The sequence below is a fragment of the Orbicella faveolata genome, unplaced genomic scaffold (genome assembly GCF_042242905.1).
Source record: "Orbicella faveolata isolate gen_17 unplaced genomic scaffold, um_ofav_v1 contig_4, whole genome shotgun sequence".
In the NCBI taxonomy this organism is placed as follows: Eukaryota; Metazoa; Cnidaria; class Anthozoa; order Scleractinia; family Merulinidae; genus Orbicella; species Orbicella faveolata.
Genome location: NW_028301569.1, coordinates 3,652,032 through 3,675,348, shown reverse-complemented (window position 1 = coordinate 3,675,348; position 23,317 = coordinate 3,652,032). Strand labels below are relative to the sequence as shown.

Here is a 23,317-nt window from a genome sequence, read left to right as displayed (position 1 = left end):
TCACGAAGGTACGTATCCATTTTTTTTCGTAGGTTTACAAAAGGAGGACGGAATTCAGGGCTTAAGTTCCAGCACCTTGTCATTACATCATACCTAAAGATATACACATTAAAATTTGTAAACATTACAAGTCTTATTTGATACATGTTTTAATAAATTAATTTTCAAGAAGCATTTACTACGTCAAAAGAAAATCAGCTTTGAGTTGTTTCTGCCACATAACATTATAATCAAAACCAGTCAGATTCTCAGATATCACAAAAAAGTTCTCATTAACGCATTTAACATTTGGAACGCACTTTAATGTAACTTAAGGTAAAAATTGTAAAAAAAAATGTATAAGTTGTAAATAAACTTACAACTGGTCGTCAATGTGGTCAGGTTTTGGCATTTGATATCCATCCAGGACTGCTTGAACCACTCTGCCTTCTGACCATCCTGGGTATGGAATTCCTCCTGTTAAGGAATACAGGTGTGTTGTAACTTTGTTACAAGTTGATTTAAAGAAAAAAACTCTTTCGTATTAGATCAATCTATCCATCAATGTAATAATGATATTAATGATAATTGAGCGATAAAAAATTGCGATAAAACATTTCGTAAAAGCATATTAAAAGTTTGTTGACGACGTTTCGACGTTTTGCTAACGTCATTATCAAGTCAAAGAGTAAATGATAAAAAAATGTTTAAATACGCTTTAATAGCTTCCTTTGCACTGTTTTCTACAGTTTTCAAAGCTTATGAAAAGCGCTACAGAGGTTTTCGCTCAAACGAAGTTCTCAAAAGACATTTTTTCTCCCGAAATTTGTTATAGATACGATTAATTAGTAATTGGACCTTATGTTGAACAATTTAGGGAGTAATCGTGCTCGTAATTTCAAATTGGCTTTGCGCTTCACGCTCGTCTGATTTTCAAATTACTCACGCGGTTACTCCCTTAATAATACTGCTACCGTAAATACTCACTTCTGATTGGTTGGAAGCGGACCAAGCTATCCCAAATGGTATCGATAGCTGAACAATTAAATTTTAATTGTATCGGTCACATTTGAGCAATGGAGTCGGACAAAACTTCCACGTTTTCCGTCTCAGACAAACAAAAAGCTTCTTATAAACAAGCAGCGGTAAGTAAAAACACCAAAAATACGTTTTCATGCGAGTTTTGTCCGTAAAATAACGCTTTTACCGTTTCGACACGCACTTCCTTTCCTGTAGGTCATTTATCAAAAAGCCGCTCACGCGTTCAGAGTTTTGAGAGCTCTCAAGCCAATAAAATACCTAAATTAAACGAGGCTTACCTTTAAGGTGAAGTTTGATTGGGATTCTGTGAGTAATTGGTTGGGAGCGAAGGAGTCATGTGAGAAAGCGCATGACTCCTTCGCTCCCGACCAATGACTCACAGAATCCCAATCAAACTTCACCTAACAGGTAAGCCTCGTTTGATTCAGGTATTCTGTTTCGTCATTGGTCATTGGTCGCTACGGAGTCACGTGAGATTTTAAAGCAGTGTGAGTGCGAACTCGAATGAGACAGCAATGATTTATATCAATATGAATCTGCTTTAATAACATGCTCTCTTAGCCATCAAACATGCAACTGTAAGAAACTATCTTAGTTGTCACCACATACAACTTTAAGGAGCTCAGCCCGGAAATTCTCTCGAGGTTCCACTGGTTTGTCGTAAAACTTTGTAAATGTGGACTCCTGGGACCACCCAGCACTTTTCATAATTGTGGCGATAGAAATGCTGTTCCCTTTTACTGCAGATGTAGATGCTGATCTAGTGCTGTGTGCACTGTACTTTGAAGTGTCAATTCCAGCATCAACCAGTGTAGTCTTAATCCATCTGCTTACTGTATCAGGGGAAACAGCTTTGTGAGGCTTAGAGTAACTAATAAAAGGCTGCTTTACAATACAAAGACTTACATCTGGTGCATAGGCCAGAAACTCAATACAAGCTAAATGTTCACCAGGTCTCGAAGTTTTCAACAATGAGTTAATGAAAAACACACACTTATCAGAACTTATTTGCATACAATCAATTGATAATGTGTTCAGAGTCTGGCGACGCTGTCCCGAAAGCAATGCCATCAACATAACCACTTTCAAAGTCAAGTTCTTCAAACTAAGTTTCTCAGGAGGGCCAAGTTTAGCTAGATAGTCTAATACCACCAATCACATCACATCCCAAGTTTCTTGGTACCTTGGTAGAGAGGGTCTGCATTCGAAAATTCCCTTGATGAAACGACAGACTAAGGGATGCTGTCCAAAAGTGTAATGCTCTGATGTAAAACAAACAGGAGATAAAGCACACCGTGCTGTATTGAGGGCACTATATCCAATCCCTGTTTGGTAAAGTTCTGCCAGGAAATTAATCCCATGTTCTATAGTTGCTGAAAAAGGATTAATCTTCCTTTGACTACAGTACTGTTCCCATTTAGTGATGAATGGTTTATATTGTTGTTTGGTGCCCTTTCTCCAGGACTGCAGGATGAGTGAGGTAGCCGATTCCGAAAGGCCTCTGCCTTCAAGTGATTTCCGGACAAGTGGCATATCAGAAGTGCGAGCTTCTGGTGCAGTGGATGCACCAAGTCTGGCCGTCGAGGTAGAAATAAGGTGTGTTTCTTTTTGGGAAGCACAAGGGGTTCCTGCACCAGCAGTCTCATTACCAATGGCCACCATGGCTGAGTCGGCCAGCATGGCACAACCAACAGTCCTGTGGCCTCCTCTGCTTGGATTTTCTGTAACACTTTTGGGATGATACTAAAAGGAGGAAAAACATAAAAAACATAAAGTTTCCAAGAAATTGAAAAGGCATTAATAGCCATTGCTTCAGGATCTGGTTGGTAGGCAACAAATGGCCTTAACTGGTAATTAAGCCTAGAGGCAAATAGGTCAATCTGAGGCTCAAGATGAATTTTCTTGACAGCCTCGTGGAAAATTCCTCTGTCTAAGGTCCATTCAGTTTCTTTTCTGGATTTCCTGGACTCTGCATCAGCTAGAGTATTCTCTTTTCCTGGGATATGACTTATGGTTAACCACATATTATTGTCAAGGCACCATTCCCAGAGCGTACGGGTTAAATCATTTCTCTTTTTGAAATGGCTTGTGCCCATTTTACCTAAATCTGACACAGCAGTCGTATTATCGATTCCTTGATAACTCCTTGATAACTCTTTATGAAATGCCTTGAGAGAAAACAACACTGCAAGCATTTCAAGATAATTAATGTGATTAGAAGCCTCTTCAGGAGTCCAATGCCCCCCAATCTTTACATTATTGAGTACTCCTCCCCAGCCTTCTATACTTGCATCTGTGTATAAAGTGACCTCTGGCTGGGGAAGGCTTATAGGGTTATGCAGTGACCTTGCTGAGTTTATCCACCACTGCAAATCACTGCGAGACAACTCAGACAGTTGCATAAATGCATCAAAGTTACCCTTGTTTAGGCGCAAGGCCTCAGTTTTGTCCATGTCCAGTGACCTAAAATGCAAGGGCCCTAGCTTTGCTGCTGGAAAATTTGATATGAGCAACCCAAGGGTGGATGCCACCTCTCTTACTGTGGGGTGTGGACACTCCAACAGGCCTTGACAGGTATGAATGATCTTCTCGATCTTCTCGATCTTCTCGGAGGTTGTCATTGTAATTGAGTCTATAATAAAACCCATGAAGGTGATTCGATGTTGTGAAACAAAGGATGATTTTTCAGGTTGGACAGTAAACCCAAGAGAATCAAATAATTTGACAGTATCCCTAACATTTTTTTCACATTCATCACAGTTATCACCCTGGAGATATGAGTCACCAATAATTATGACTTGCTGAAAGGTGCCCCAGCTGCTTTGTGAATATACTGGCTTTAATAATTTAGTAAACTTCCTGGGGCAAAATGCTAATCCATTTGGAAAACAAACATATTTATACACTTTTCCTCGCCACTGAAAGTAGGTATTTTTGGTCTGCAGTGCCGATAGGCACAGAATAATAAGCGTCCTTCAAGTCTACGGAAGCCATAAAGCATCAAGGTTTTACCATTTGTATAACAGTATAACGTGAGTCCATTTTAAAATGGTGATATTGCACATGAGTGTTTAAGCACTTGAGATTTAAAATAACTCTGAAAGAGCCATCCTTTTTGGCTCTAGTGAAAATAGGAGAGATATATTCCCCTTCTTCGTGACTACTTGGGGTAATAACACCTTTAGCAAGTAGTTTATCTATTTCTGTATCAATGACATGCTGTTCATCCAAATCAAGGGTTTTCTTCTCTCTAGGGACTACTCTTTGATATGGAGTCCTAGTAAATTCAATTGGCTGGCCTGATATCATTTGCAATATCTCAGGGTCTGAGGTTAAGGCCTGCCACTGATTATAATATTCTCTCAGCCCCCCTGCTTTAAAGCAGTGAACTTTGTGCTCAAGAAACTGTAACATATTTACCTTGTCTGTCGGGATATCAGAGCATTTCACTGGCTGGATTTCTTCTCGGTTTCCCGTGGCTTGTAGGGATTGTTGTTGTGTGGCAGGTAAGACCGGCCCCTCTTCCCTAAAAAAGGCTTTCCACTGGAGTGAGAAGATTTGCCCTTCCAGCCATCGCTATGGTTTCGGTAAGATGACTTTGCAGTAGTCGTATGGCCAATTTTGTTAGTTGCTTTGATATTGTTAAATTGAGATTGCAGCTCATCGCCAAATAACAAGCCCGTGATGGGTACTTGAGAGTCACACAACAAGGAATATCGTTATTTAATTTTAGTTTGATAGCGTCGCGTCGACGGTAAGACAGCTCAATGTTTACATGGCCTAACAATGCGGGAGCGTCCGCGTTATACGTGACTTATTTCCCCAATTTCTCAGTGAGAGCCGACGCTGAAGTCTTCTCATGATCTGCACGGATAGCCAGCAGTGTGTCAGTCGATTTGGCGACTGCACTACCGACTTTGACAAGTACTCTCTGCATGTTTGCAAGACGTAAATCCGCGCTCCTTTCACGTGCTTCAGCTTACTCCATATCTCGGGGTTGACCTTTGGCACAGTTAATTTCTCACAATTATCGGGTCAATTGTATTTCGCCAATTTTTATTTTAATTTGGCTTCCTCCAACTTAAACCTCATCGCTTATTGACGATATCCGAAAATTTCTGCGCGACTTTCGGGTCAGTTTGCTTGTCCGACTCAAAGTCTTGAGCAATTTCATTGAGCAATGCGTCCTCGGTGACAGAGCTGCCCAGTTTTGGCGGGTCGTCATCGGGCGGGAAATTGAGTTCCTCGGAATCTGACTTCTCAGGGTCTGAATCTCCGCTATCGCTCATTGCGCTAGTTGCAGGAGGTTTTTTTCCCCTTTTCGGTGGCGTAGCATGGTCTTCTGGTGCACCAGCTAACCGTTTCATTGCGTTTTCCATGGACAGCATGGTGGAACTCATTTGGTTCATGGCTGACAATACGTCAGCAAGCACTTTGTCTGTGCCCTGGTGCGAAGAATTCGCTGACTCGTTTTCTTCAAAAAGTAGATTTTCTTCTTCTGCCGGTGAAAGGGGGTCCCTTCCACTCATATTTCGGCAGTCATGCTGCGATTTTCTCAGTGTTTGCTCAACACTAAGCGAGCGAAACAACAAACGTCCGACCTTCCCGAAGGATCGCACGCAACTGATTTTCTTGGTTTTTTTTTTTCTCACGTGACTCCGTAGCGACTAAAGGCCAAACACCAAAAAGAATTCATCTTCATAATGCAAACTTGGGACATGCTCGTCTTTGTGGCTCGTTTGCGAAAGAAAGAAATTATTTTACGGAGAACTTTGGCGAAAAGTGTTGAGAAAACAAAGTTGCAAAACTAAAATATTTAATCACAGCGTGGTTTCATTTTAGCAACCCTCTATAACGAAAAGAAGTCAGATAAAGGCTTGCATTTACGGTTGCCGTATTATTAAAAGGAAATCGATCTTTTTTCTTGAAACAATAAGGGATAATTGTACTTGTGAACAGATTGGACTTTTGTGTAATTTCCACTCGTGGCTGCGGCAGCCACTTGTGGAAATTACTAAAAAGTCCGATCTACTCACGAGTACAATTCTCGAACAGATCGATTTCCTATACGAATTGTACTCCACTCGGTCCGATTACTATTACTACCACCACTACCACCACTACCACCACTACCACCACTACCACCACTACCACCACTACCACCACTACCACTACTACTAAAAGAATAATAATAATCGTATTTAAGTACATGTATGTAAGTGTGCTGTGATCTGCTGGCTAGTTGTTTGACACTGCATGATTTTAGTTTTTGTTCTGTTCTGTTTTGTTTTTCATTGCTGTCATTACTCATCAAATGTTGAAACTTACCGATGGTGAAGATCTCATACAAGACAATTCCATAAGACGACCTGTAAATTAGTAAAATAAATCACAGTTGGGTTAAACTAATGTACTATTTTCAAGGAAAAACTACAAGGAATGCAATAGAAAGATAATTACTGCTTTCAAGATCATTAAAGATCAGGTGAGAGAGTATACTAGAATTCTACAGATCGAAGAACAAAATGCAAAATTATGACAAAATTATGGTTTTCTTTTCTCCTACTCTTTCCAAATTCTACCAAATTTATTGCATTCACAGCAAACCACATGATGAAATGCCTATTCGACCAATTTGAAATTTGGCCATGAGTCTTTTTACAACTGAATAATAATTAGCTTTAACGCTTATTGTATTGGTAGTTGACTATCTCATCTAGTATGTCTGTCAAATCCTTGAGAATCCAGCCAGAATGTGTTGCAACAATGACCAGCAAAAAAAGCAGCATTTCTGAAAGTAGCTACTTGTTTTAACTTTTCTTTTGACAAAAACAATGAGATTAATAACACTGTTACATTAGGCAATTCTTTGCACAACTTGTCTGACTACTAATTCTTTTTACGATACAAGTTGCATGAAAAATTGCTTCGTGTATAATTCCCTGAAATGAACATGTCTCTTAACGTTTTTGTCGCAATAACCCTTGGACAAAGTAGAATCAAGCTCTAGTTTTTCCCACATTGTTCAATATATTCAGTAAATGTAAAACTAAGTAATGTCTTGTGCAACTTGTTTTGCAACGGCGCAACAAAACTTCAAGATAATTAAGTTACATTAGATATCAGGGACCTAAAATTTGGAATTCTCTTGATGAGTCTGACAAAAAAATTACTTGATTTTCAATTAAAGAAGAAATTAAAAATACACTTTATTGATTCATATTAAATATTACAATTATTTTAATTAATTCATAAGGATATATTCTGTTCCGCTGTAAGTTTCCATTCTGTTTGTATCTTTATGTGTGTGTGTGTGTGTGTGTGTGTGTGTGTGTGTGTAAGTGTGTTACCGACCGATAACTGTATAGATAATCTATGTAACTTAATGTCTGCGCATTCTTTTTAGCCCTCATGGTTATTTTGGGCAGGCAGTACTCTATACTAATTTAATGTTTATTGTAATTATTTTATAAATTGTGAGTACAAATAAATGGTTGTTGTTGTTGTTGTCACGAAAAATGGCCTTGTTTAACAGAGCCTTAACTGAGGCACAACCAAAAGAATTTGTATTGTACATACACATCACTCTGGGTTGAGAGCTCGGCAAAACTTCCTGAGAGAATTTCGGGTGCCGTCCATTTGATTGGTATACAGCCCTGCAAATGCAAACAGTGTAAAGCTTGTAAGTTGACACTGGAATGTTTCATTTGAATTTTGTTTAGCTAAATCAGCATTTAAAAAATCAAGGTGGATCTAAAGACCCTGAAACACTTTCTTTAAACTTGGCAAAGCGAATTGTGAGTATTTGAAGCTAAATTTAAGCATGTTTTGAATGGCCTGTAGTATTGCTATGGTAAACTTTTGCATCAGGAAAAGGAATATAACTTACATGAATTATTAATAACTTGTTTAGTAATGATTGAGACTTTGGTTGATGTCAAAATTATACTGCCAAGTAAAAAGAGTGATAGTATTGATTCAATAAAGAAAATGCCGAAAAACCTTGGAAACAGTTTTAAGCCACCATGAGTGATTCCCTTGCGGCCAGTATTGGTGTGTTAATTTTGTCTTGGGTGTGTAAAATTGTAAAGTGAGATACCTTTTTAGCATTGCCATGGCCATACTTGAAATTTTGATAAGCCAGACCAAAGTCGGTAACTTTGCAAACAAAGTTGTCATCAAGAAGAACATTACGAGCTGCCAGGTCTCGATGGATTATCTACAAAAAGTCATTATTTTACATTTTGAATATGTTAACACTTTTCAAAAAGTCTCAGTCTCTTAGTTGTAATTCTGGAAGGAAAAACATAAATTTGACTTGAAGCCAACACCCTTTCCTAGTGTTTTGAAACCAGGGGCCTTCCATTTTGACCACTGCAAATAAGTCAGTGCTATATTGCAATCCAAGGATAGGAGAGGATTCAAACTCTAAACAAATTCCAAAAGCCACAATGTTTTGTTAAAAATTGATTGCAGGTGCTTCACAACACTAGGCCTTACAATGCACGAGTAATAACAAAGTAGTATTTCCACTCCCAAAGTACATATCATCAAGAGCGGGTTACTGCATTGGTCTCTGGATCAAGCAGTCAGGAATCGAGCCCGAACTGGCAACATTCAGGAGTGCATTTGGGCAACACAGGTCCATAATATGGGTAGCAGCAAATTTAATGCTGGGGGTGGCCCTGCGATGGACTTGCATAGCATCTAGAAGGGGGGCGGGGAGAGTGGAAATATTCATAGTCCCTTCATGCTACTGAAACCAGAGATAAGCCCTGGCCTGATGGAGTCAATAGGCTCAAGCACAGACCTAACACTATGTAAAGAAGAAAACCTATTCAATGAAAATATGCTTAAAAAAACACTTAACACCAACATACTACCACCTGGAGATTTAGAGTTTGTAATAAAATACAGGACGAGTATGAATTTTTTTGTGAGTGCTAATGTGCTAGCTTGTAGAATTTTGTTGCAATCCTATATTTTTTGAGATGGTTACTCACCCCTCGGGATCCGAGAAACACCATACCAGCAGCAATTTGTTTGGAAAACAACACTAGATCATATATTTCCAGTTCTGAAACACTTCCCTGTCCAAGATGATACTTATCATGGATTCCACGGCTTTTCCTCAGATAACCCAGCAAGTCACCGCGCACCAAGTACTCCATGACCATGATTGGATGAACTAAGAGCATGAGAGCATGTTCAAGAATAGTATGTACAGTCAACTCACCTTTTGAGGTGCTCTACATTACTGTGAAATTTGATAAATGTGCTTGCCTAACAATTATTATACAGGACACAGGATGGCGTGGTCCAGGTCTGCTGTGTTGTTGAGCACTTGCTATGTTTTGTTTGACAATGTTGGACATGCAATGTCAATGTTGACAAAGTTTCATTTCCTTTTACAGGTTAAGAAGTCTTCTGCTTAAATTACAATAACTATGATCACATTTTAATTGTGCCTTCACTGCACAACCAAACACACTCAAAGGTTGAGGCATGGGTGCGTTGGTCAGCCAGATGCGTTGGTCAGCCAGGTGCGTTGGTCAGCCAGGCCCAAGATATGTTTTAATTGTGAATATAAGCTTACAACTAACTGGATAAACGATACATCAAGTAATGTCCCACATGCGCCAAAGCTGGACACGTAAACCTCAAAAACCTCTTGTTAGGAAAAATAGGGACCGTTTACCCCCGACCAAAGGCAGTGGTGCCACCTCTGGGGTTTTAAGGTTGATATATAAACAACAGAATGAAAAAACAAATCAGATAACGCTAATTTCACAATAAAAGTAAACTTTATGCGAAAGTGCTAGTGGCAAGGCTGACTGTAAAATGTCACAGGTTTCTCAACTGTCTCTTTTTACAATTGTACCACCCATGAGCCTTTGCATACTACCCTCGCACCCAGTTCTTAGATTCATGTCGGCAAAATATTAATTTATATCAATACTGATTATCACAAATTACATTTTCTATTGTATTTCTGCAGTTCACATCATTCAGTCTACATTTCACTTCCTTTCACAGGAGAAGATAAACTGGTCTGCTCCAATGTATGGGTCTTCATAGCTCTGCACTGCAGCAGTAATGCAGGCTACAGGTCCCAATCCTGATGAAGGCCAAAAACCCTTTGTAGGGCTTAACTTACAATTACTTAAATTGTGACAACAACTGCGATGATCACAACCTCATTTCATTTGTATTTCCACAGGTCACATCCTTCATTCTACTCAGACCTATGGAGACATTTTATCCTAGGCATAACGTATCAAATAGAGCTCTCAGACATGCACGAAGGCAGCCAAACAAGAAATAATTTCCATAATTCATTTACCAAGCACAATAATTGCAACGTTTTACCTTGGGTGGTAACACAGCCAATAAACTGGACAATGTTTGCCTGATGGTTTCCTCCAAGAAGCTTTCCCAGCTCAATTTCTCTCATCAGAGACTTCCTCCCATCTTCGCCAGAAGTGGCTACAGTGTAACACCACAACATAATAAGGTACAAATAAACTATTCATAGTAGCTATATACTATACCACTGAGAGAACGGCATTAACATGGAATGAGAATGAATAGAGAAAGTAAGCTTTCGCAAAATTGTGTAATTACTCTTTCTTTGGTAGGTCGACATCAACTACATGTATTAGCTGCCTATTTAATGACCTAGTACATAACAAATAATGTACAGTATGTATGTGTATATTCTTCAAGTTGCAAAAAAGCAAACATAAACAATGTATAACTATTATTTTTACTTCAATTTACTATATCTACACCAATGTAGATATAAATTTAATACAATCAAGTATTTAGTATAGCAATAGCACACATCTCGATTTGTCTTGCTACTCCCACAGTACATCTGTACATGATGTTACGTGTAAAGGATTTTGCAGCAACTGTCCGATTTCCAGGTTTTCCATCTGATTCACTCAAAAGTGCTCTCCAGACTGCTCCAAATGCCCCCCTGCCAATGACCTCTTGAAGTATTATACGGTCAACTGCAATCTCCCATTCATCCACTTCAACGTTTAGCAACTGCATCTCAACTGCTTGCTCTTGATCCGGACTAAACAATTTAAGTCAACACTATTAAAACCATGACAGTGCAGGGCTAACTAATAATAAAAAAAAAATATTGCAACTAATTATATATAAGTCAGTGATTTTGTGATACATTGAAACACAATGTGACAAGCCTAACAAATCTATAAAACTATCTTTTTGTTGAAGAGGAGCATTCTGCAAAAATTAAAGGGCACCTCTTATCTGTTGTTATCATATTTATAATCCAAAAGCCTCTTTAATCAGTTTGTATTCTAAAGACATGCATTCCTCAAAAGTGTAGTTCATGCAGAGGTCTTGCTTACTGTATGTCTTCCCTCAGCCAAAGAATCTGAAGATAAACCTTAATCAAAATTGCATATCTGGACTTACTGACCTCTATGACTGGGCAATAACAGAATAAAGTAAAGCAACACACCGTGTGTACATTCATCACCAAAAAAATTAAAGAGATTAATTATTCAATTACAGACAGATCCTCCTTCAAGAAACCCAGTCACAAAGGTTATTATTGTCCATAATTCATTCCTTCCCTCCCACCCCCCTTGACTTCAGTGGGAGATCAGACAGAGAAAGTTCATGCCACATTTCCCAAAATTGTATGCCTGCAGGGTTGAAATCCTGTACTTCAAAACATGCCCATACGTGAATGCTCATGCTAAAAGACAATTCACGAGGATCTTGCTCCATTTTTGACCAATACAGTCCTCTAGGTTTATGAATAAGTACCTTCACTCATACATAAAATGTTCCCATTTGAACACCAAAAAGAAACTACAATGTAAATTGTCAGCAGGAGGGAGAGATAATTTTGATAAGTTTTCGACTGATTTCAACCTCAGATCAAAACTTGCCCATGCATTTCTTATGATAACACCCCTTTGAAAGCTTCAGGGCACTAATATACCTTGTATAGATAGTTTTCAAGTGACGTCATCACTTTCTAAAATCCAAAACTAAAGAGCCAACAAAGTTTTTATCCTCATCAGGCATAAGAGACGGTATATTTATATCTGTTTACAATTTTACAGCTCAATAGCGTGCTTCGTTTGGAAACCAGAGCATTTTGAATTTCAGGGTTATGGAGGTGCGTGACACAAGGTTATGATCGACTTTGTCGAAAAATATATACTTATCCCATGTTTTTGAGCCTTTTTAAAAGTTAGAGCATTAGGAAAAGTGCTTATGTAAATGCTTGTTTGATCAGTACTGATAATCAGTCGCCTAGATAGCCAAAGTCAGTTCCAGATGTTTACACTATTTTTCAACCGCCATATTGGTGTACCACGGAAGTACACCAACATGGCGTTTTCATACTGGGCTCTGTAAATATCTGCAAAACATTTCGACGAATATCTGAAGTTTGGGGAAACGCACAGGCCTAAAACTTGGAGAAGTGTCTTATTTAGTTATCTTCTATAACATGATAATTTCATAGCTTTTTCCATTGGGTGGTTTTCGATTTATTTTTTCATTGCGTGACAGTGAAAACGATCTATTACTACATGACTAGGCTACTTCAGAGGGGCAATAACTAAATTTAATCAATCAGATTGTTCTATTATTACCAGTCCAATGTCCTTGGTACTGGACTGGACATTGTCTCAAATGCTCCCCCATGATAACCCTTTAAGCTTCTCCGGTAGGTTTGTGGCTTATTAGTTTTAAAGAACTTGCTTTCACCTAAAACATTCCTTTTCTTTTCCTTTCAACTCTCCCTTCTGTTTCGTTCAACAGCTGAGGTGAGAGTATATGCCTGGTTGGTGCTCAATCAGAATTGCACACTTGAAGTTTGCAACGTTTTTCCAGTCAATGATAGTGGCACTTTTTCTGAACATTTTCTGTCATTTAATAAATCTCCTATATGTATCTACCAAGCTTTCTCGGGGTTATCGGTGGATGTTCAAAACCAGTGTTGTAAAATGTTATGTAACCACCTACAGTTAAAAAAAATATATAACAAAAATTCTCGACTTACAGTTTTGCCATAGCTGTAAATGTACATTCCCAACGAAAGATAACAAAAGTTACACATGTGCAGAAGACACAAAGAAAAAAATATTGTCAGGTGTAATATGTGCCAGACCTGAGGTGTGTTAAAAATTCTATAAAAATTGCTATATTGGACTTTAGAGTGATTTCTTAAATAGCAATGGATCACATTCATATTCTCAGTAGTGGACTGGAACTAGCTTGCAATGCAGGGGAATATCATTAAAAAGAGATAGATGTCATTTGGATTTAAAAAGATTCCTCGCCTTAGCCTCAGTTGCAAGCTATAGTTCCAGTCCAATACAGAGAATACGAACAATTTTATGGTCTATTATCAAATACATGTTCTAAAATCTGGCATTCACTAGTTGGTGTAGCTAAATTACAGTGTAGGTGACAGCAATTGATGTCTTGGGCTGAGCAGTTCAACTAAAGTGTTTTACATGGCACTGAAACTAAATTTCTTATGAATCTGTGACGCATTGGTAGAGAAGAGAGCCAAAGTGGATTATTTCTTCTTTAAAACAAAATCTCTTAGCAAGACTAGCACAGCAAAACGGAGGACTAAGATAAACACTTTTAAGATGATTTCCCCAGAAAATTCGAGCAATAATGGCAAAAATAAAGTTACCAAAAAATCCCCATAGCATGGTAATACTTTGATTAAAGGCAAGAAGAACTTATTGAGACTTAAGCTCTTAAGCTGACCCCGCAAGAGAAAATTGAACTCGAAGTGATCCATATTTCAATGAGAACTGACGTTTTGCATTAGTTGAAAACACAATAACTCATGTGTTAAGCCTTCTTACGAGGTTTGACATTAACTTTCTAGAGAATGCTTGGGGATTTAATTGTGGAGTCACTTACAGAAATGAATTACAGTGAGATGTTTTAAATAGTATTCAAAAAGTTACCGTGCTGTGTGTGGATTTTTAGTAAATATTTTTTACACCTATTGCTCAAAGTTTGAGCAAAATCTTTTCACCTGCCCTTCGACGTTTGCAGATGTACCAGCCAACAGCAAATATGACAATGCAACCAAGCACAGGTCCCACAATATAATACCACTCCAGAGCCAGCTTAGCAATAGAACCTGAGTAGGGAACATTTAGCATGATTATACAAAACTTCCGTTTGGTAGTTTTCTAATTTAGTGTTGTTTATCTTTAATCTTTAACCTTTAATCTTTAATACAAATTCCAAATTACATTCCATTGAACAAGTCAATCCAATGAATTTGAGGACAGCTTAAAACAGAGTACAAGATTCCTTAATATAAGCAGCCTTAGAGTATCATTGTATGATTCTATACCTAGATAAAAATTACTCTAAACTCATATTAAAAAATAACATAATCACGATAAAACATTTTGAAATAACCGATGTTAGCGTTCACGAGGACCTCAGCTCTGATCATTTTATGGTTAACTTTTCCTTGTTTACCAAGGTTACCCGCTTAAAGAAATCGCGTCGGTCCGTTTACAACCTAAAGAAAGCTGACCTGTCTGGCTTGAAGTCAGCGCTGCGGTACCTCCCTTGGGACACTGTATTTGTTGACAACGACATTGACGCCAGTACTGCTTGCTGGTATGACTTGTTTCTATCATGTGTGGATGAATTTGTTCCTAAGGTGTTAATTAGGGATGCCAACAGACCTCCGTGGAGGTCAGGTGTGAGGAACAGTGGCCTAATGCTGGCACACTGGACTTGAGCCCAAGCAGTCCAGGTTCAAGCTCTGACCAGGGTCATTGCATTGAGTTCTTGGTTAAGACAATCACAATGTCACTCTCAATCTCACCTTGGTTGTTCAAAAGCTGATTAGCGCTAACCCAGGAACACCCTAAATGTGAGCAAATGTGGAGGCCTCTGGATGTCTCAGGCATCATCACACGCACACACCAACCAACCCACCCGAGCTCAAGCATAGCAGCTGTGGATGATAGCTCCATGGCCATGGCCCCCATGTCGCTGTGGTGGTAGGCTAAGAGGAAAATGTCATCTGCATAATGGTCATCGAGCATGTCTGAGAAAGTCCATCAAACGCCCCTGTCATCTTTTGCTTCATAGGAATAAGGAGAGTATGCATCCTTGATTGACACCTGTTTCGATGAGGGAAGTCTGTGCCAACTGGTGTCGTAGGATGTGCTATAGCATTTCTCTGTGAATACTGTCAAACGCTTTTTCAAAGTCTATGAAGTTGGCATAGATGTCATTAACACTCTTTTTTTGTTTCTTTGTTATGTGCTGTCCATTTTCATACTTGTTCCAAGATCTGCCTGAGCATTAAGATGTGGTCACTGCAAGAATTCCCTTTGCATGTTCTTTTTCATTCTTCTTTGCTTGTAGGACTCAAGAGTGTTATACCCCTCCAGGTGTTACAATTAGATAGGTCTCCCTTTTCCACCAGCTTCACCATCAGGGCAGTCTTACAGTCTTCAGGCATATTCTTGGAAATCAATTTTCGTGGAAAATCTTCAGCAGGATGGTGGGCATTAGAAATTCTACTGTGTTTAGTAGTTCAGTGGTGATGTCGACTACTCCATGATCCAGGTGCTTTGTCATTCTTCATCTCTCTGATGGCCTTGATTTCCTGGAATGACTGCAGCTCAGTGTTTATGTCCATGTCTTGAGCATCTTCGGATGTTGGGGCTCTGTTTTTAGGTTTAGCACGATTGAGGTTAGGGTTAGGGTTAGATACCATGGACAGGCTCATGCCATCTCTTTAGATTGTCTTCTACTCGAGACAAAACTCTGCTGTTTCATCCTTCACAAGCATGTTTCCACTGTTATATCCAACTCTGAGTATCTTCACGATGGTATAAAGCATATTCAGTTCTTGCCATGCTGTAACCACTTCTGCTTTCTCAGCCAGATTTTCAATGTAGTCCTTCTTGTCCCTCTTGGCCATCTTCTTCACCTCATAGTCCAGGTCTTGGTATTTCTTTCTGTAGCAATCTTTCACTCTCTCTGACCTTGTAGAATCTATCTTCCCCTTCATCCCCTTTCTTTCTGACATCTTGTCCCATGTTCCTTCCTGAATCCAGTCTTCTTTCTTCCTTCTGAATGAAAGGAACTTCTCTCCTGCTTCTCTCACTGTCCAATAGTGAAAAGTGCAGAGGTCAGGTTCCACCACTTCTTCCTTGAGGGCTTGGAGGCAGTTTCTGAGTTCAAGCTTAGAGGCTGTCTTGGTCTCTGGAACTTAGTTTTGTGCAGGGTGATGGTCAGTGTTGCCATCAGCAACCGGTGGTCACTCCAGACATCTACTCCTCTTTGTACCTCCTTGTCTGAAAGCGAGTTCTTCCATTTGCTGCTAATGATAATGTGATCTATCTGGGTGTGCGTCTTGCCATCTGGGGATGACCAAGCCATCTTGCCAATCTCTTTGTGCTCCAATAGACTTCCTCAAATGGCCAAATTATATTCTTCTCACACACATCTGCTTCTGTTGCTGTTGATGTTACCACACCCATTCTTCCCCATAATCTTATCATGGCATTTACTGTCATTCCCAACATGAGTGTTGAAATCCTCAATTACGAAAAGCACATCATGTGACTGTACCTCTTGATTGACTTGCTGTAGCTCATCATAGAAAACATCTTTCTTCTCTTCCTCAGCATCTTCTTTGGGTGCGAGCATGTCATGATAGTGAGTTTGGTGTACCCGGAGTTAAATATAGCCATGACAAGTCTTTCCCTAAATGGCTACCACTCTGTCAATGCCTTTGCTGCTTTGTCTGACATGATGCCCGCCACCCCTTCTGCATGTTGGTTGTCCTTTCATACCGAGCATATCACCTTGTGCCCAGATCTTTCTTTCTTTTATCATCCCTGGTCCTGTCCATCTTCCTTCAACTTATCCCAATGATGTCTATTCTGTACCTGTCCATCTCCATTACGACTTGAGCGAGCTTGTTAGTCTGATACATAGTGCATACATTGCAGCAGCCAACTCTGATCTTCTCTTTTGAAAACAGAAGCTCTGCACTTAAGATGTTGGCTTTCAACTGGGTTTGGCCAATTCAACACTTGTCATTGGTCCAGTTGCTTGGATTGTGTTGTTTCTGCTGCCGCAGCTTAATGGTCTCTGGTGTAGGTTTCTGTAACAATTAGCTTTTTATGGGGTAGGTTTGTCAGCACTATGCCCAACACCCAACCTGGAGGACCGGGATGTCTAATTTGGTCACCATGAGGCACCATTGCAGCCTCCACATATTCCCAAATTGTAAGCAGTTAAATTTAGTCCATCTGTCACATATACTGCTAAGTTACTTTGAAGTGTTGTGCCTTTAATAGATAGCCTGTAGCTTACAAATATGCAGTTATGAGTGTATACAATATTATTGTAGACTTGTAGATTTGTAGTATTGTAGAGTAGTACTGCCAGCATCACCCTGCCGAATTTAGCAGCAGCTGGTCATAGCAGTTAAGCCACAACAGTGACAATGAAAGACTACCTGTAACATTTTTTACCATTTGTAGGGACAAGATCAGTAATAAATAGAGGATATTGCACGGTGGCATGAATATATGAAATTTATTTTAAGTATTAAAAACATTTTACAAACAAGCACAGTACAGTAAGTGCGTAAAATATTGCTCTCAACAGGAGAAAATAAAATGGATATCTTCAAGTCACTAAGTAAATTTCTTCTTGTTATATAGACAAACTGACTGCTCGGGCAAACAACCCTGAAAAAGTGGGAAATGACGTCATCAATATCCTCACTAGTGAGCACATGAAAAATATGTCACTTGGCTTCCAGATGTATTTTCATATGAATTTCACGAGTACTGTATTTTCCACTAAAACGCCTGTGTCTCTTTAACAAATAGATTTCATGTTGTTATGAATCAGTTAATTGATCACAGATGACATCAAAATGTGGTAAGACCAAAAAAAGTGGCACACAAGGTAATAGCCATGTAGTCATGAAGAATGGCTCCCATTTTTGGCTGTCGGTAACCTGTTGGTCAATTGTCGGCTAACAGGTTACCGACACATTACCGACTGTGTTAAGTAGACCAAAAATTGACCAAAAACAGAGTCAAAACTTTTCCAGTTGAACATCATCACCAAATGCCTCTTGATGGAGTTTACTCCAGTTGAACTCGTCAAGGTAACCTGGCAGTTTGGCTTTGGTTTTCCCATTCTCACCTTCATTGCGCACTAGTCTGGTTACCAAGGTCTCTCGCTGGCGATCTGGAATGCAAAAAACTAGACTTCTCCCAGTATCTTGCTTTACCATTCCAAACACCCACTGGCCCTCAGAAACATGTCCACGGGGCAAAAGCCGTAGTAGCTATCGGAAGTGCTGGGCAAGGTATCTTTTTAAATTGACTTTTCCCCTTTCTATGTAGTTTTAGAAGCAATAGATAAGTAAATGTTTAGGATCATTTCAGTTTATGACCCACCGACAGGTTACCGATAGGTTGCCGACAGTTGGCCCAAACTTTGGCCTGAAACATAATGAGAATTGTTGGCCGTCTGTCGGCAAACAGTTGGCTGACAGCCGCCCAACAATATCTCTTGGCAACTGTTCTTCACTTTTACCAACAGGTGAGTGAATCACTGATGTTTTTACTACATTTTTTCCTCTTCTGTGATTAATTGCTGAGAAAATGAACAGCAGAATCTATTTGTTTTATGTTACAAAGAAACAAAAAAGATCATAAGTAAGAACCAATCAAAATGCAAAAACAATTTGAATATTATAAAAGTGATAATTATTCTCTACCAAACAAATGGAAAAGTCATCTTACCCTTGACATTGATCTTCACAGAAGAGCGGACCACAATACCTGGTCTGTTATGTGCTTCACAAGAATATTCACCACTATCACCCTCAACAACTCCCTCAATAAAGAGTTTGCTCAATTTGCCATCTAACTGTGTATCAATCTGTGCTCTCGGGATTACTGCATCATTGTCTTTCTTCCATATGATCTTCACAGTAGCTTCATTGACTTGACAAGTTAATCTGAGCTCATCTCCTACTGAAAGTTTTGGATAAGGCCTTGGGCTTACTTCAGCACTGGGTTTTTCTTTAAAGACAAACACCACCAAGCAAACAGTAAAGTTTAACAGAAAACAGTCAAATTCCGATAAGTCATGGGCTTATATCAATTTTGTTCACATGGTGTTTTGGGGTATTTATTATCAGGAGTGCTTAATATTTTCATTCTCTATTTATCTTCACCAAATTTGAGCTTCATCTCCCCTACATGTAAATTTACTGAGAAAAGAGGTACAATTCACCTTTTTCTCAACATGGCAATGCAAGTACCAAACTCGCCATAAAAAGAATTTAAGCATGTGAGTTGATTCAGATTCGCCAATCAGCACAATCTGTGGCCATAAGCAGTTTATGGATATACATCCATTACAAATATTTGCCTCTGGAGATGGGTAAAAATGTTGACATGTTTATACAGTTGAGCCCGTCTCAAGATATGAGTTAAGGTGGCTGAACACAGTTTTTGATACCTGTTTCATTCACCTTTTACTCGAAAACCCTTGATCCCTTGATCGCCAGAAATGGCAGCAAGCAAGTTAACAACACAAACTTTGGTTTTTTGACAGTTAAGCTGATGTGTGTACCGTTGCCATGGCAACATGAATAAATATAAACAGGTCTTTAAAATCGGTTTTGTTGATTTGTAGAAAATCTAGTCATTAGATTTTCTTTATAATTTGCATGCAATAAGCTTGTAGCGATTCTCACAAGTTAACACCACTTTACTAATAATTTAACAGAGAGATTTTTAATTATCCCTTGTTGAAGGTTCCCTGGAATATCTAGAATTTCCTTTGTTAAAGTTCAATTATTTTCAATACTCCAGTTGCTTATTTCCTAAAGTATTTTCCTACCAAATTTCATGAAATTCTAAAGAGTGGTTCTCGAGAAATAGGCATATTCCCGAGAGTGCAATTTTTCATTCAATCACAATTTTTTGACTTACTATGCATGCGCTGCATTTAACTGGGTTCTTTCGGTAACAAAGAAAAAGCTGAGAATTGCTGGGTTCTTTGCATCGTTACCTTTTCTAACATATCGTTGTAATAAAGGACTAAAGCCATCAATACACTGCACTCAATTATAGGGAAAAATAGTTCAGATAGCGCGGGCATTCAGTAAATAAAATGATCGCTCTATTCACGGCATGTTTGTTTCTTGCAATCCTTGTGTGCGCACTGAATTGTATCAGCAAAAGCACGCACGAAGACTGTGTTCGGCCACCTTAAACAAGATATTCAAGAGAAAATTATTGGAATTCAAGATACTAGGAAGCTGGAGATCATAAGTGAGGTTCAAATGTGGCACAAGGTCACAAATGCAGTTGTCTTTATGGTGAGAGTACTAAACCGACTCCCAAGAGGTCAAGGTTTCAAATCCCTTTTAAGCCTGACTTTCTTTAGGATTTATGTTTGCAGCTCTCAGAAACAGCTTGAGTTGCATTCATAACTGTGATGATCTTTATTAAAGTATACTATGTATTGTTCTATCCTTACCAAAAACATGAAGATAAGCAGAGGAAGTCGTTGAGTTAGCTCTATTTTCTGCTGTGCACTTGTAGCTGCCTTCCATTTGCTTCGTAGTGTCAGGCAACTCCAGAAATGATCCTTCACCAAGACTGTTTTGATTGACACCTGATGGGAGGTCCCCATCATTAAATGTCCAGGACAATGTTGGCTTGGGAACACCTGTGGCTTTGCAGCTGAAGTTTGCTGGGTAGCCCTCAGTAACAGACTTGTTTCTTGGAGAAACATAAATCTGAGGAGAGACTTTTTACCAACAGATTCTCTTTTAAACTGGTGGTCTCAGCTAGCGCAATCAAACAATAAAATAAATCACGCAGTCATTAACCCTTTATTTGGCCTGAATGTGCTGTTTTGTGAGAACGGAGAATTTTAGCTTGAACAACTTTAAACAATCTAAAATCTCACAAAACAAAAATTGAAACTCAACTTTGAACAAAACTTCCTTTGAAAACAAGATTGTCAAAGAAGCGTCAAGGATCATAAACAAATCATTAGCCCACCTTACTTTTCACGGAAAGTCTCCAGGCTTGACCACGATAACTTCAACATCTTTCAAGTTAGTTTGAAATCAGCGCATGCGCTTTAGGACCCCTCCAAGCTCAATAAGAATACTGAATGATAGGGGTAAGGTCAAAATATTTGCTTATAGCCTCGACCCTAGGTTCAGCATTTTGTACTGTGTATTTTCCACGTTTAATATAATAATTTATTTCAAGACTGAAAGCAATACTTCTAACAGTTATTTATTACTTACATGTAACCTAAATCTTATGAGTTTTAACAAAAACAGTGCATCCATGCACTATAAAGTTCAGAGGGTACGCATAGCCCCCATAAAAATAATATTGATCCTCAGAGAGTAGACATCTGATTTCCATAACTTGTTCCAACAGTTCAAAGCACTATCTTTTGCCAACTGCTAAAAAACAGCTTCCCCTTAAACTTAACCGTAAGAGTATAAAGAGTGAAAAAGGGAACAGATTCTTCAGAATTTCCATGAAAACAAAAAGGACTCGAAACAAAATCAATCCAAGATGTCCTTTTCGCTAATTCCTTAAAGTAGCAATTCCCTGAAAGTAGGGAGAAAAGGTTCCTTTATTCAAAGTTGTGAGGATAGTTGCTTTTATTATTTTTATAGGAAATTAAAGTTAGTCTTGCTCGGTATAACACAATAGTTACAAGTTTAAAATGTTAAATATCCAACAGAAGGCAAAAATGTGAAAAACTATTGATGCCATTACTTGATTGAGAAGTGCACCAACTTTGAACAACTGAACCAAACGTGTCATTAAACCGGTTCGGTTATTGATTGGAAACCATGGTTTTAATAATTTGATACCTTACCTGTTACGTCAATCCAAAATAAAGCATGTGTCTTTCCCGCCCAGTTTTTGGCCATACATCCATACAAGCCTGTGTGGTTAAAAGTCATGTGATCAACAGTGTATGTGTTATTGTTTCTGTTACCAAGATCCACACCATTCCTTGTCCAGTTAATCAGTAGCGGCCGATCACCTCTCACAGTGCATGTCAAGTGCAGTGTGGAGTTCAATTCAACAGAACGATTCCTGAGTTCCGGATTCAGTGTAGGTGGAGCTTGAAAAGCAAAAAAAGTAAAGGAGTGAATTTGCTGTTTTCATGTAATTTCCAATCATTTGTTACTTTTAAGGACTAAATAAGTACATGTATACTGAGTTAAATTCAAAAGAGCATAGCCAGAAGACATAGATTACAATGAGGTGGATGTTTTTCACTTAGTAAAACCCTTGGATATAAAAGTTGTATGCATGCAATTGTACATGTACTTTCCAGTTAAAACAAATGTGCACTGAGTGGAGGTATCAGCTAGTGCATGGCTATATAGAATATTTCTGTACTACATTCAAACCTGTACAAAGTAGCCACCTTTGGGAAATGTAAAGGTTGCTTAAAACAAATCTCAAAAATTGGCAGTTTCTAGTGTAACTTACGAGAAAATAAAATGATCATCATTAATTTTAGTGACATAGGAATCACATCAAGACAACAATAAAGATGTGACAGTTTTCATCATCTTCGTCTTAGATTCTCCAGACCCTTGCCTGTCGTCATCTTTTTAAAACCAAGCCCGAACTACAAGTATTAAATTATTGTCGGCTGCTTAAAACAGAGATAAAAACAATTTAAGAACCCTGACTTTATTGACCACAACAACTCAATGTGTTTTTTCCAGAAAATATTCATATTCCTCCCATGGAAGACATTTTGGTTTGGACCACCCTCCCCTTCCCCCACCACCTCTCCTTTTGGCTTTTGAAACTCTCAACCCCTCAGAATGTCCAGTGACTTGTGCATAACATAGGTATACTTGGATTAAATTTTCTGGAGTCAAACAACAGAGATGGCTGATTTACAGGGTTTCTATATTTACAGTATTGATAATGACAATAATTTCAAGACTATATCACAACTCATCCTTTAATAGGAAGCCCAACTTTATACTGTCATCAATAAGCAATATCTTATTGAAGAAAGTTAGCAAAATAAATTCTGATGCTTTCAATTGTTGGTATATTCATGACAATTTTTATTAACTTACTTTTAACCGTGATATATATGCTGCCAGTGAAACTACCACCAGCATTTTGTGCTTTGCAGGTGTACCTTCCCTCGTCACTGTCTGTTACATTTGTTAAGATCAAAG

At 38.7% G+C, this 23,317-nt stretch overlaps 1 pseudogene; it reads right to left on the bottom strand.

The window, feature by feature from the left end:
* Window positions 1–1,539: 1,539 nt before the first annotated feature.
* Window positions 1,540–3,451, bottom strand: LOC149101026 (uncharacterized; annotated as a pseudogene).
* Between the last annotated feature and the right edge of the window lie 19,866 nt (window positions 3,452–23,317).